Consider the following 17,233-nt stretch of genomic DNA (forward strand, 5'->3'; position numbering starts at 1 on the left):
ATATAACGATTACCTTAGTTAATTGTGCAATTAGTATTGCCTTTGAAAATTATTTTAACTACTCTTTTTATTATTCACCTTCTAAAAAAATAAATCAAAAAAATTAAATTTAAATATGAAAGAAAAATATTATTTATTTACAAAGCACAGTTGACCTTGGATGTGAGCCTAAGGCCTACATACTTTGTTAGAGGGATCAAAATCCACATAGTTCGGGATTGTAATTTTATATGTTGGTATTTTATTATTTTTTGAAGAGAAATTAATTAAAAAATAACTAACTATTTCACAAATAAAATAATTTTTTGAAATTTGGAAGTATGTGTTTCAAATTACAAAAAAGTAATTTAATTTCAATTATTTTTCAATTTTGAATTTTTGAAATAGAAAGAGAAAAAGCAAAATATATTTTATTTAGAAATAGCTTTTTTTACATATTTAATCATTATACATGCGAAGCTTTATTGACTCACACGATGATATGATTATTCTAAATACCTGCAGAGATTTAAAAATCTCACATGATAAAAGAATCAAATGGCTTAATTATATATATTTATATTTTTAATTTTTAAGCATGTGTTATAAAACCTTAATCATTATACCTGCAAAATCTTATTAATTCACACGGTAACATGATTATCCTAAATGTCTGTAAAGATTCAAAAATCTCATACAACGAAAGGATTAGTAACATTTATTTAAATATGTTTTTAATTTAATTGATTTATTATGCATGTATATATAATTTACATTTTTATGAAAAATCTTAATCGTTTTACCTGCGAAATCTTATTAACTCTCATGTTATCCTATAGGTCTACTAAGATTCAAAAATCTCACGTGACCAAAAGGATCAGATTGGGTAAACATGATTATTATTTAAATGTATTAATTTAATTAATTAGTTTTTTAAAATGTTGATTATATTATTATTTACAAAATCCATGAATTTATTTACTATATAAATTAATAATTGTGATATCTACGAAGATTTATTATCATACATAATGAGGTGATTAATTTGAGTATCTACGAAGATTTTTTAAATCTCACATGATATTGTTAAATATTTTATTGATTTAAAATCTAAAAAGAAAAAGAATTAATTTGAATAATGGTTCATTGGAACTCATGTTAATATATACAAGTTTGATTCTTATACCTACGAAATCATTTTAAATACCTACAGAGATTCTTAAAATCTCACATAGCAAATAAATAAAACACAGATATATCCTCACTTTTTATTATTATTAAAATCTCATCCCTTTGACCACTAAAGGGCACAAGGTAACACAGGATTTTATAGGTAATCAGTTAGTGGCCCATATGCATAATGAAAAGGGAGAAAAATATGATTTAAACCATGGCCTTTATCTAAAACTTTCAAAACAAAGAACATGTTCTTGTTTTCAAACACCTTATTTAGGACAACTTCATGATGCAAACAATAATCATAATTTTTTGAGAAAGGAAACTTTAACAAAAGAGGCGATAGATTGCCAATACATCTCCAAGCATATAAAAATCTTTAAACATGCATAAATCACCAAGGCAGAACAAGTACTCTTCATATATAAAATGTAACTAGAGAGCCTATTATAACAGCATATAAGCATATACAAAAATCCATCACAGCATTAACAAAATCTACCAGCATAATATGTTATCTGAACCTTTGCTAAGACACCCTTTAACCTTATGGGCAAAAATTCTCTAATGGATAGCAAGAGGGTAATTTTTTAGTTAAACCACATGTCTATTATTCAGTTTTGTGTGTCCTGAAACTAAGCCAAGGTCTAGAAGTAGAAGATGGAAGTTGTCTAGAAATCAAAATTTATATTAAATCAAACCCAAAATTAGCTTCAAACCTTTTAATAGAGATAGGTGTCTCCAATCAGTCCCCTCTCCTTTAAATAATCAGTCTACCCTATGGCTGCGTCGTTTTCTGTTTTTATGAGTACCTGAATAACTCTCTTCTAGCTCTCCATCTTTAATTTCTTCTTTTTTCTGGTGTCAAACTCGTCGGTTCTTATATAAGCAGAGGAGGCTAGATTTTCAAAGGTCATCATGAGTACTCATCGCCTCTACTTCTCTAATTCGCCACGTCTCAGCATCTGAGACTTGCTTTGCCAGCTTTCCTCCTAAAATTTAAGCTATTGAGGGATTGCTCTGCTTCTCCACTTGCCTGATCCTTCATCAATTTCCTCCTAATTGCCGCTACTGCTCCTCTTCTCTCTACATGTGTGTGCCTCTCCATTTTGCCCTTTGTCACCCCTGCTCCTCTCTTCTGTCTTGTACCCACTTGCTCACTTGCTTTTCTTTTGGCATCCTTTAGCTTCTTTTTCTTTGCATAAAGGAAAGCATGTTAGGGCTGGGTGAAGTGCTAATTTCTACAGCATTTCATCCTCCCCGTTATATTTTGTTTAGTTTTTTAATGCTTTTTTTATGTTAATTTCAAAAATTAGATTGAGAGAAAAAAATTTGATTTTGAATTAAACAAGAATATCTTGTTTTTTAATGGAAAACAATAAGATTTAAGGAAAGAAATTTAAAAGTAGTTAACTCTCAAAAAGTTAATTTCCATTATCTTTGAATTGTTGAGATAATTTGGGAGAGATTTTTTTTAAGATTTAAGCAAGATTTTCTCCTCAATTTGAAAATTGATTTTAAAGAGAGATTAAATTTATTTATCTTCTTTTTTTGAAAAATAATCTTAAAAAGGATTAAATTTTGTTTTTATATTTATTAGATCTTTTGGAATATAATTCTTAAAAAAGGAGTTAATATTTTGTTTTTTTATTTCATTTTTATATGTTTTTTAAAGGACCAAACACATATGTTTGTATTTTATTTATTTTTGTTAAATAAACAGATAAAATACAGTGTTCACGCATCTTCATATAGATCATATTTTGATAAAGCAAATGATTTTACGTACATCAATCTTTCTCATGACTAACTAAATAACATATACTCCCTCTGTTCAAAAATGTAAGGTATTTTTTGAAGAGTTGGATGTTCAAAAATGTAAGACATTTTTAATCTTTTGAGGTATAATTATTGTCTTTTTTTTCAAAAGTTCCCTATTGATAAATGACTTTATTGTAGGGTGTTTAATAGGAGTAAATATAGAAAGATAAGGTTAATTTAAAAGTAAGTAACTACTTTATTGAGGAGTGTGATTCGATTAAAAATGCCTTATAGTTTTGAACGGAGTGAGTATGTGTTTTGGAAAATTCATGTCAAAATCATGGTTATGCATAAACAACATATTTTGAGCAATGAACAAAGAGAAAAGGAGCATGTCTCTTATCTTTAGGAAAGCTCACAAAAGAGTGTGAAAATCATACTCTACATTAGCTAACCTTGTTAGACCCAACAAAGCAAGGTAACATAAAGTTCATATTTTTGCAGAATATGTCTTTGAACTTTTGAGATTCAAATACAAGAAGAATGAGAATCCAATGGAATATCCTATAGTGGAAAGGACTGTGACCGTTTAAGCATGAAATCCTAATTTTAAATTGTGTAAATGTAGAAAACTTTTTTGGGAGAGCTACTTCCAAATGGGTTTGACAATTCACAAAACTGACTTGGTCAAATAAGTATATTAAAAAAGCTTAAAATAAAAAATGATCATGATAAAATTTTTAGTCAAATACAAATATCACTTCTTCCATTCTAAATATAAGGCATTTTTATGTGAGATGTTAAAAAATATGAGACTTTTTTTTGTCTTTAAGGTGTAATTAATGAGATTTTTCCTTAAAGTGTAATTAATAAGGTTTTATAACTGAGGCACCTTATTAAATAGGAGTAAACATAAAAAGAGTATGCAATTTTAAAGATAATTAACCAATTTATTGAGAGTATGATTTGATTAAAAATACCTTATAATATTGAACTGCAAGAGTACAAAAACTAACCTAAAATTTGAGATGACAGCATGTGGAAAAAATTTTAGTTAATTAGGTAGAGCTAAAAAATTAACCTAGTGATTAATGAATAACTTCTCCTATTTCTAATATTTTATTGATGATCACCAAATTCTAGTTATATATGCATTTGATTCCAAAGAGAAATTAAATTGGATTATATGGTAGTACTAGGTTGTATCTGTCATCAGAGCCACTGATTAACGCAGATGCATTAAATATGCTTTAATAATTTTTGATTTAGCATTTTAATGGCTAAAAAAATAAAATATTAGGTGTATCAATAAATGCTACTGCAAAGATAGAAAGAAAGAATAGTAGTGTCACTCATCAAATTCTTCATCATGGGAGTAAAAAACTGCTTTTTTTTTAGAAAATTGGTGAAAGAACCTTGTTGGAAGGGAAATTGGTCCGAAGGATCCAATGCAATTGAAGGACCAAGGCTAATATTTTATTCATTAAATAATTTGAGTAAATGAACGAAATAGCCCTATGTGTTAATTAATTTTTTTTTCAAAATGGCACAAAATCCAGTCATCAAAGCTCCGGCAAGTAACAATGTGCTTGATGGAGCTCTAGCTGGCAGTGAAGTGTCGCTAGAAAGCTTGCTAGAAAAAATTAACACCCCTTGATTACATGTAATCATCAAGGGTTACATGTAAACCCAATAACTAGAGGGTGTAACGATTTTGACTTAGGGTGTAAGGGTTCTAGCTTGGGTGCACGAGATTTGGCTTGGACGTAAGACTTCTGACTTGAGGTACAAGGGTTATGACTTAGGTGCAAGGCTTCTAGCTTGAGTGTAAGGGTTTGGTTTAAGTACAAGGCTTTTAACTTGGGTGCAAGGCTTCTGGCTTGAAATACAAAGGTTATGGCTTAGGTGTAAAGAATATGGCTTAAGTGTAAGGCTTTTAGTTTAGGGTGCAAAGGGCTTTTGGCTTAGGGTAGAAGGCTTCTAACTTAGCTACAAGAGATATGGCTTTAGATGGAATGCTTTTAGTTTAGGGTGTAAGTGTTTTGGCTTAAGTTGTAAGGCTCACCCATGTCAATTCCCCAGAATTACATGAAAATGACTATAGATTACATGTAAATCAACATGGGAAAAAATTTGTGAGCATGCTTGAGGAATAATTTACATAGAATTTCTAGCAAATTACATGTAAATCAAATACACAGAGAGCATGCCCCTATCAATCTCTTAGAATTACATAAAAATGACTGGATTAAATGTAAATCAATATGGGAAAAAATTCATGACCATGCATGAGGAATAATTTACATACAATTTCTAGCGAATTGCATGTAAATCAAATACACAGAGAGCACGTCCATTTCAATCTCCTAGAATTACATGAAAATGACTATAGATTATATGTAAATCATTATGCAAAAAAATTCATGAGCATGCCTGAGGAATAATTTACATGTAATCTCAAGCAAATTACATGTAAATCAATGTGGGAAAAAATTTACGAGCATACTTGAGGAATAATTTATATGTAATCTCTAGAGGATTACATGTAAATTAAACACATAGAGAGCATGCCCTTGTCAATTTCCTAGAATTACATGAAAACAATTGTGGATTATATGTAACTTAATATGTGAAAAAACTTGTGAGTATCACTAAGGAATGATTTACATGCAATGTCTAGCAGATTATATGTAAATTGAATGCACAGAGAGCACACCACTGTCAGTGCCCTTAAATTGCATGAAAATGACCAAGCCAGAAGCTTTGCACCCTAAACCAAATCCCTTACACCCAAGCCAGAACCCTTGCACCCTAACCTAAAATCCTTGTACCCTTTAGTTCTGGTACCTTAAATTAAGAAATATATAATAGGGAGTAAAAACAACATCATGCCCATGTTAAACTACATCATACCCTATATAATGAATAAATAAGGGAACACTCACAATAAGTTCTCTCTATTTTATGTAGGGAACACTCATAATAAGTTCTCTCTTTTTTAAGTAGGGAACACTCATAATAAGTTCTCTCTTTTTTAAGTATTATACATCGCATAGCAAGCTATGTTAACCTATAAAAGATGTCGACTCAATAATGTAACATTGAGAACAACTGAATTGTCCTAAAAAAAATAGGTAAATGTGAAGAGTGAGAATGAACAACAATAATTTCGATGAAAGAACATTAATTCCATTAGGTTTGGTTTATCTTTCTGTCAAGTATAATCAAAATGATAAACAAAGATCATAGAGTACCCCATATTAAAAAATATACCACGGGGGGTTAAGAACAATATTATGCCTATGTTAAACTACATCCTAACCTATACAAAAAAAACAAATAAGGGGGATGGTCATAAGTACACTTCAAAGTACAATCACAATTCCATGCAATCTTTCAGGGGAATCCTTTAATAAGCATTTTCTTATAGCTCGCTTGATTTATGATATGCATGAGTTGAATTTGTAAGAGCTTCTTGATGTGAACTTATTTTTTCTCATCTTCAGACAAAACCTTATGCTTCAGTGCATCCAAAATGTTATGCCTGAAATGAAAATTAGTAGCCATCATAAGTGAGTCATTCATGCCATGCTACATTCAGGTATATGATGTTTATCCAAAATGAAATAATTAACCAAAAGCCAAGCTTGCTATCTAAGTCAATACATAGTACATGCTCATGACAGTGACTCTAGATTTCATGATAATTATAAATAATTACATGAAAACTTCATTAACATAGCAATTACCATATGTTGTGTCTGCTATCACATACAACGCTACATCTATCAAATCCATCACATATAATGCTGCAACTATTTTCATTGAACTTTTAGTAGATTTTTTGGAAACTAAGAAATTAATAAAGGAAAATCTTTATAGTTGCTAAAATTCCAATTGTCATCCCTGCCTTACTTGCTATATCTACATAAATAATCATTGAATAACTAAACTCAATCTTTAACATATTATATAATGGCCAAACTCTTATAAACCTTGAATTACACTTATATCACTTCCATTTTTAGCACCAAAATGACAAATTGTATAATAGCTATTATATAATAAGTGCCACCTTTAATTCATTGGTTAACAAATTTTAGAATATGCCGTAACTATTTGTATGCTGTCTTATTATTAGTTCTCACAATGTACTCAATGAAAAATTCTACATTATCATAATTTTATTCAGTCACTAAACCTTATTCAAAAGGTTTTTACATCAATTGCAAACATGACCATATGATGACTGAATACTAACAAAAATGATTATGACACAAAACAACAAGATAATGATCTCAAAATGAAAGGGGATGAATGAATATGCTAGAAAAAAAATTAAAAATGTAATCATCAAGAAGGTACACAAGAACCCAATAAAAAAATGAAATGAAAAACTCACACCTCATGATATTATACTCACGTTCACTGCTATACTTCGATTTGGTCACAAGTATTGGACATTCCCTGAACGAACCCTTAAAAGTGGTTAATATTGCATACCCATAAAGAGAGAGACAATGCATTATGAAGTACAGAGAGTTATAGACATATAGTTAAGTATATATCAAGGATTTGTCATAGTAAATAGGCATCTTCTGGTGGATTTTTTATTATTTAAAGAATGCAACCTACTTGTCCTAGGGACTAAACAAGATGTAGCTAAAATTTAGTCTAAAATGTGATTAGGAAAACCAAAACAAAAACATAAGTTAGAAGAGAAATACATTAAAATTTTGTTCTGAAATTATGAAGGGCATAAATTTCTTCACCAAATTTATGGATGCTAATTGCATTTAGTGTTCAAAAGTGTAGTACAAAATTAACTCAGACAGTTTAGTTCATCACTGCATTTGGACTTTTAAAGAAGCCCCCAGTCAAAAAATATAGTTCTAAGCTGGATAAATTTGAACCTTAGAATCATACTTGTAGATTTGTAACTTTAGGTTCATATAGTAACTTCTATCATTTATCAACTTAATTAATACATTAAGAGGTAACCATTAACCAACAAATGAGAAAGGAAAGCACTTAAATGAAAGTCAATGCCTATCAAAACAGAAGAAGTGTTTATGTCCAGACAAAATGAAACACGTGAACTTGTAACAATAAGAAATTCTAAGAAAAATACCTGTAAGCTCCATTTCAGATTTATGACTTGATAACTCTTTCAAACTTGGATTAGCTAAAAAGTTCAAGCTGAGGAATATATGCCTAACTTCTAGACGAACAGGAGATAATGGGGGAAGTAAATTGTGTTAAATGAAGAAGAAAGGAAATCTTCATTAGAAATTGCCTCTCACATTGCTTGAAGTTTCTTCTTTCTCACTATAAATCATCCTCCACAGATATGAATGCACAGTCACACAACATAGTCGAAAAGCATGCAAAGAGAGGAGTCGAAGTTCTCTGAGAGAAGAGTCATGTAATGGTGGTTACACATAGTCGCACGCAAATAGATGAAGGGTCCAAGTCATAACTCACTTCTTACATTGGAAATCATCTCACTTGAAATCGTCTCATAGAGGAGGGGCATTTCGGTCACTTGGTTAGATTGTTTTATGAATATTTTATTCAGAATGGTCCTTTAAATGCAATTGGTTCTTGGGCATAATTTCTATTTTAACTAGGTCCTTTTCACCAATTCTCCCCCTTTTTTAATAAACCAAAAAGCTAATATTCTTTATTTAACACAATTTAACATCATAGTTATGTAGTCTTTAATAATTTTTTTTCTTATATACTCCTCTAGTGTTATTTATAGAATAGAGATAAAATCTTAATTTTGGTTCTAATTAGAGAATATTTCACAATTTTTTATATTTATCTTTATTTTTCTGCCCTTATTAAATGTTAGAAAAAATTATTAAAAATAATTTCAGTAAGGTTTTGTCTTTATTAGGAGCATATGCGAAAAATTGTTAAATTTTAAACTATAATCAATGAATTTTTATTAATTTTAGTAAAATATGTTGTAAATGATTTATAAATAGAATGAGATTAATACTCCCTTACATGCTCCTCCCTTAGGAACAAGATTAGAATAATTATTTTTTTAATTTTATCATTTATTTATTTAGTATGGTTTAAATTCCTAGATTATAATTTATTATAATTATTGAATATATAGAGAAGCAAAATTAAAAATTTACATAGTACTTTTTATTTTTTTAATAATTTTAAGGAAAAACCATTTTGCCGGTATCTATAATTTCTCTTAGTTTTCAATTTGGTACCTATTACTTTTCCTTTTAATTCCCTCCTTTAGGTTTTCATTGTCAAACCCGTTAGCCCTTAGACATTTTGCAATCAACCAAGGGACTTACAGTACATAGATGACGTTAACTCTAGAGTTTTGAAATTATGACATGCAACATCCCGAGATTTTAAGACTCAGATTTATAAAAATAAAATAAAATATCTATAATTAAATTAAAATTTAGAATAATTTGATAGAGGTCCAAAGTTTGAATTTTACTAGGCAAAAGTTTGGTTTTATTTGATTTTTAACTATGGAAAAAATTACCAAAGTTGACCCAGGCTTTTGTGCAATAATAAAAAATGTTGGGCCATTTCTTGTAATTTTCCCCAAACTTATAGATCAGCAATTTAAAGACCAAAACTGATGCAAAAAATGTAGAAACTGAATTGGAAGGAAAGGAAAGGAAACTCACGAGAAGGAGAGAGGAAGAAGAGAAGAGAAAGGGAGGGAGTTAGGCTTGGATCTAGAAGTCTTTGCGACCGTTGCGAGCTCGGCTACATGATAGGTAAACTTCCTACTTCAATCCTCTTCCCTTTCTCTTGATTTTTTTCAATTTATGGAAGAGAAAATTTTTAGATTTTGATCCCAAAGGCTTTATTCTTGTAAGTTTTTGTTTCTTTGGATCCTAAGGAGGATGTTTTGAGTTTCTATATAGTGATCTAATGTTTTGAGTGGATAATTAGATGAAAAGAGGTGTTTTGGGCACAAATAAAATCCCTAAGAGATTGGGTTTTGCTCCTCAATGGTTTAAGCCTATTGATTTAGTTATAATTTTGCCATTTGAGCCCAATAAGATTTAAATTAAGGTTTGGTTTTCATTATAAAGGCTAATGGTGAAAGTTGGTGACACTAAGTAAAGGTTTTTAATTAATTAAAAATTATATAAATTGGAAATTAGCCTAGTGATGGCTAATAAATGGTTTTGGTGGTTAAGCGATACTATGTGAATGGTTGGTTTAATATATGGACCATTGGGATGGACTATGGCTCATAGACCCAAGTTGTGTGGTATGAGTTATAGTCTTCATTAATGCTATTTGACATGATAAGTGATGTGGATCACTTATATGTTGTAGGAATTGTTGGTGGAATTTGTTCAGAAGTTAAGGAACAAGTTGAGCCCTATTTTGTACAAGGGGAACCCTTTTGGTACCAAAGGGTTGAGGTAACAGGGGAAATTTATATTTTTTATTACTTTGTTTTAGCTATTTTTGAATAAATATTACTAGCTATCATGCATTACATGTTTTAAAAGATTAAATGTGCTTTATAAGGGGTTATGAGGTACTACTTTGATTATAGTGCTAATATGTTTTCTAATTGTTTAACAACAATGTTTTTATAGAAACAAGATTTGTTTACATGTATTTTAATCATAAGGAATAGAAGTTGCACTTAAGGAAGTGTAACTAAGTAAGGTACCTTAGATAGGCTAAGGAACTGTTTAAGGGAGATTTATAAATGTTATACTACCTTAGAGTGTTGAAGTGATCAATATTTAGGAAAGGTAGACACGAATAAAAGGCATGATCTCGGTGGGAGTTTACCAATGAGAAGGTGTGTACTTTTGATATTCTATGGCACATTGCCAGTACTCAGTGTTGTCTTACGTATTATGGGCTTAGTGCACTAAAGTGGTTAGTGTATTGAGTGTTCGACACCTCTCAGTGGGGGAGGGAATCCGACATATGAAGTATGAGGTTGAGTGCCTAGGCCAAGGTAGCCCTCACATGGAGAGTAAGTCGAGCTAGCTCTGGGAGGGAGTTAGCTTTGACTGCTCAGGATTCACGTCGAAGGGGCATAGGCGGTTCGGTGGATTAGATCATGCCTTAAATTATGTTTTGTGCCTGTGGAGGTACAAGTAGGTATAAGGTTTACCTGTGAGTTAAAGAGTGTCCGGGGGGCATTCTGTTGGTCATAAAAGGCCATATCGGCCTAGGTCATACATTCATGCATTTTAAATGGCTAAATTATATACTATGTTGAATTTATTATTCGCTTATTTAATTATGGCTTGCTTTGTAATAATCAATGTAGATTTCTCTGTTACTGAGACTGTGGTTGTCTCACCCCTTTTTTTTCAATATTCTAGGTCCAGGTGAAGGATCTAGTGGTGGACGGGAAAAGGAGCAAAGCTAGGGGTTTGCTTGTGATTTGTAAAGAACTGCAACCCCTTTCTTTTGAGCAAATATATTGTAATGTATTTAGGATTAGGGTGCCAGTAGGATATGATTATGTATGTGTGAGTGAATATGTGTGGATTGTGTGCTTGTCTATGAATTTTTGTCTGTTTGTAGACTTGTGGCTAGGAAACTTGGTTATGGTGTGTGGTTTTAATGGATTTACATAGTAGACCAAGTTTCTATTACAAGCAGATATTTATTTTGATATATATGTGTGATTCTATAAGGAAATGCAAAGTGGTTGCATTACAAATGGTGTGCTATGGGCAAGCATACACCTTGGATAGAGAGAAGTGGTGTGTGGGCCCTACAAGGAGCTCTGAGCCAAGTGAAAATATTTAGCATATGTATTTATATAAATACATGGTATTTGGATTGATTTGTGACCACTCTTGTATGATTTGTGCATTTTAGGGGTTCAGGGTTCATTTTGGGAAATGGCACCCGGGTGGTCAAAATTTGATGTATGGGGTTTTCCATCATTTGAATGTTCTATCAGGTGTTTTTAGTTTTATTTGACATGTCCAAAGTGTTCCCACAGGTTTATGATCATTAGGATGAGATTTGGACAATTTTAAAAATGGTTTTTACCAAAAAGCTGCACTTTTGCATCCGGGTGTCCAAATCTTAATCCGACCGTTGGATTTTTTAAAATTTAGGTCACAAGTAAAACCTTTTATAAGCTTCATGTGGGATTTGGAATCATGTCAATCAGATATCGAATGGAGAAACGGCGTAGTCCAGAATTTGATCTGAAGGTGCTGTCATGACAGCATTTCATTGCTGTCATGACAGCTACAGTAGTGATATTGTAACCTGCATAAAATTCAATCCGTCATTGGATCTTTTCAAAATTTGGTATGCTAATAGTATTCTTTAAAAGTGACATGTGGGCTTTGGAATCACTTCGATCGAAGGTCAGATGATGAAATGGTGCACTCCGGAAGTTGGTCCGGAAGTGCTGTCATGACAGCAAAAGTGACCAAATTTATAACATGTCCAATTTTTAATCTGACCGTTGGATCTTTTTGAATTTGGTACACTTATAGTACCCTTTAAATGTGACGTGTGAGCTTTAAAATTTCTTCGGTCGGAGATCGAAAGACAGAACGGTACCTCCCTGAAGTTGACTTGGGAGGGCTATCATGACAGTAATTTAATGCTGTCATGACAGCATATTTTTACCCTTCTTTCATCTAACTTGCTTCCGTGTGCTATAGGTAGAATTTATAAAAATTTTAAAGGCTTTAAATGTTTAATTTGCAATTGTGTATTTGCTTAGTGATTTAAATGGTTTGTTTCCTAAGTTGGTTTTAGGATTAATTCCTCAACCACACTTAGTTTATTTGAATTGTGTGATTTTTGGATAACACTCAGGGCAAGTGTTACATGAAACTTTAACAACCTAGTCAGATTAGCCATTATAGATGATCATTCATCAGAGAGCTTCAATTTGACCTTCATTCAATAGAAAGCAAGGGCGATTAGGGATTTCGGTCCACTAAAAAGAGTGACTATAAAAATTAGGGAGCTGAGTTCAATAGAAAGTGAATGGGCAACTCAACTTTAATAGAAACTAAAACTAACATAGCTTTTAAAACTAACATAAGTTAGTTTTGATTTCATTTTTTCAACAACAAGCATTTGGTTTGAAGACCTATGTTAGTTTTGGTTTCATTTTTTTTTTTACAACAAGAATGTAGCTTCAAGACCTCTATTAGTTTTGGTGTCATTTTTGCAATAGCAAGAACATGGTTTCAAGACCTCTATTAATCTTGGTCTTATTGTTGTGACAACAAGAATATGGTTTAAAGACCTTTGTTAGTTTTGATTTCATTTTTGTGATAGCAAGAATATGGTTTTAAAATTTATGTTGGTTTTGGTTTCATATTTGTGATAGTAAGAATATGTTTTTAAGACCTATATTAGTTTTGGTTTCATTTTTGTGGCAGTAAGAATATGGTTTTAAGACCTGCATTAGTTTTGGTTTTATTTTTGTGATAGTAAGAATATGGTTTTAAGACTTATGTTAGTTTTGGTTTCATTTTTGTGATAGCAAGCGTATAACTTCATATATTATTCAATTTTTTTATCTCAAAATATGCTGTCAAATTCATATTATAATATACTTATTTTATATTTTTTTTAGTAAAAATATTTATGACAGTAAGCAAGTTCCTAATATATATAAGACCTGTACCATATTGTGCATCATAGAACATGCACAACATGCTAGTTTTGAAATAAAACATGCACAATAGAAAATGATAGCATCCAGCTTAATTGGACTACAAGCAACAATGCTAATCTTCCTTCATTCCATAAAAATTGGTTCCTTAACTTACAACATAAGTAGTCCATCTATCCACCTAAAATACATTCCAAAAAATACAAAAGAAGACAAAATGATCTATCTACCTATGTCAATGCATTCCACAAAATACATTCCTAAGCATTCCACACTAGAAAAGCATGCACAATGGCCACAATAAGCAACACAGTCTTCAAATTCTTCAAATTTCTCTTCAACATCTCAAACTCTCCCTTCAAGTTCTCATTCTCTTGCTCTAGATGCTATTTTTCTTATTTAATGTCCTCACACTCTTGTTTTAGATGCATTTTCGCTTGCTACATGTCTCTTATAAAATTTTTCAATAAAAAAAACTAAACAAAACAAATTCAAATCCCAAAACAAATACAAAACCAATTCAATTAATAGCAACATTATATCATAACAAACTTTAACTTTAGTCATCAAACCAATGGATATATTCAAGGTATTAAAAACCGGACCGGTTACTGAACCGATTAAGATCAGGGGTTAGGAGTTAGGGGTTCAACCGGGGTCAAACTGGGATCATAGAAACTAATTTATTTTTAATTCCATATAGATTAATTCAAATAAAAATATTTTAAAAACAATAAATTTACCTAATAATAAGATAACAAGATAAAGTGAGAAAATTTGCAAATTAAAAATAATAACTAGTGTATAATATTAAAGATACATGAAATATATAATTTCATTTAAAAAATAAAATAAAACATTACATTGTTTTGATAAAATATAAAATATAATACTTTAATAATTAATATTATCAATATTTGCATACCAAAAAATAAAGAGTTTTCTAAATGTGTAAATAATAAATAATGTTATAGATATCTAGAGGCTAAGCCTAGGGAAAAAAATAAAGAAGCTTAAGAAGCATTGTTATACGTGTACTATTGTGGCAAAAAACGTGTGTTGGATGCGGTGAAGGAGTCATGTCACTTCTTTTCTATCCTTGCTTTATCATGCCCCTATTTTCTCCCTCCGTTCTTAATTTTTTTTTTTGCCTTTCCCGGTTCGTTCCTCCCTCCTTTCTACTGAGCAGAAGAAGAAGGCAGTATTGTCGTCAAGTAGACTTGACAAGTGAGAGCAACGTGCCCTTGTCAACGAGCCGCAATTCTGAAGGCTATTTCCTCCCCTCCTTTCGATGTGTTATCATGCTCTCACCCTTCCATTTAAAATCTATGTCAGACGATTGCGAGGGATCTAGCTCCGACATTTTATTATGGAAGGCAAGATCGCATTGTGAAGCTTCACCAGGGCAGTGGAGCATCAAGTTTAATTTCAACAATAAAGTCTGGTTTTTCTTTTGTTTTTTTTTCATTTTCGTTCTTCATTTTGCCAAATCTTCATACATGTCTTCATTCTTCTTCCATTTAGGTTCTTCTTCTTCATCGTTTCAGTCTTTTTTTATTTTTAAAATATCAGGCCACCCAACCCGCCTGACCCGTGGGGTTGGGCGGGTTGATCCGAGTTAATCTCGGGTCACCTGGGTTAACCCGAGGCAACTGTGTCTACCTTGAAATAGAAAACCAGACCGGACGCACAGCCAATTTGCCGATTCATCGATCTAACCGGCCAGTCCGGTTCAGTTTTTAAAGCAATGGATATATTCACCAAACTTGCAACAATTCTTTGAGAAAATTTAAATCTTCCAACAATAATACCTGTCATGCAAGAAAGGAAGCAACTCCTAAGTCTTAAACCCAATTGTTATAAACAAGAAAGTACAACTGAGTGACAAAAGCAAGGAAAAAAGTTTTCAAACATTTACCAAGTATATCAACATAATCGAAGCAAAGGATGCGTGCATATAATGCTATCTTGGACATTCACTCTACTAGCAATGTAATATAAAATGAAAAACAGAAGCATAATCATAATGAGAAATGGCTAGGGACTCTTTAATGTAATATAACAAAAACCCATATTCAAAGCTTTACACAAAGACAAAAGAAAGCAATATCCATGTATTAGTCTAACCTAGGCATCAAACAAACAAATCAAAGCAAGAAAACAACCTTTATGAATTACATGGATTGAAAAAGATGTACTTTAAAAATAGAGACAAACTTACATGTTTCAAACTGCCCATTGGCACAAGACACTACCAAATTACCCTATCACAAGAAGATGAAGCTGAGTCGCCCATTCACTTTCTATTGAACTTAGATCCCTAATTTTTGCAATCACTTTTTTTGGTGAACTGAAATCCCTAATCGCCCTTGCTTTCTATTGAATGAAGATTGAATTAAAGCTCTTCGATGAATGACGATCTATAATGGATAATCCTATCAAGTTGTTGAAGTTTCATAATTTCAGAACTCCAGAGTTAACATTGTCTATGAACCATAAGTCCCTCGGCTAATTTCAAAATGTGTAGGGGCTTATGTGTTTGATAGTGAAAAACTAAAGGAGGGAATTAAAAGGAAAAAAATATATAGGTACCAAATTGAAAAATGAGAGAAACTATAGGTAGTAGCCAAATGTTTTCCCTAATTTTAATGATATAACTACTTTTTCTTACTTACCTCGCAATAATTTTCCGTACAAACACATTTTATAATGATATAAGTTCCATGAAAAACATTGGAAGAATCTCACTTAGGGCTCCAAAACAAAAAAATTTGCATTTAGGGCCCAATAAAAGTTAAAAATGTATTGCAGGCTCGAGAGCCCTTGTAAATTTTTTTTATAGATGAAAAGACGCAATTGCCCTTGTCTTAAGAATACGTCCATATATGCACAATACAATATTCACAAATTCTCAACACAATATTCATAAATGTACAATACATTTAGTGGATATGGTTTAATTTTAAGTAAAATGTATAAGCAAGCAAAGGATGAATAACATGATGTTTATAAATGTATAACACAATATCCATCAATTCTCAAAAGAGTGAACATATGTAGATTACAACATTTGTATAGTATAAAGTTCATAACGAACAACACACTTTCATTAAAACAACACACTTTAATGGCAAATTGACCATCATGCTATAAGAAAAATATTTATTTACCAAAATACTACACTTTACAAAATATTTATCATGATACTATAAATCACAACTTAATTTGATACATTTCAAGTCTCAAATTCTCTCTGTCTCAGACTTTATAAAACTTGGCTTCTATCAAGCCAAGTTCTACATGGTTATTTAAAAAAAAAATCACATGGAAAGTATGCATGCTTCTCTCCCTCCAATCATTTCACGCACCACAACCCCCTCTTCGTTTATCTTTTTTTCGCAGCTCCAACCATCAACTCTTGTATTGCAAACAATTCCCCCTCCCCTCATACATATAATGTAGATTTAATATAAACTATTTACATTATGTAAGTTTTAAATAAATTCTTTCTAAATAATTATAAATGTGTTGTTAAAAGTTATGTGTTTTTTAAAAATTTTGAAGGGTGATAGGGCTTTTTTTATTATACACAAAAAGACTTATCTAGAAAAATTTATTAGAGGGGGCAACTTTATACTAAATATAAATATTAATTATTTTGAAGAAAATATAATTCTAAATATT

This window comes from Prosopis cineraria, unplaced genomic scaffold (genome assembly GCF_029017545.1).
Source record: "Prosopis cineraria cultivar Desert tree isolate PC_DT_omini unplaced genomic scaffold, ASM2901754v1 PC10, whole genome shotgun sequence".
In the NCBI taxonomy this organism is placed as follows: domain Eukaryota; kingdom Viridiplantae; phylum Streptophyta; class Magnoliopsida; order Fabales; family Fabaceae; genus Prosopis; species Prosopis cineraria.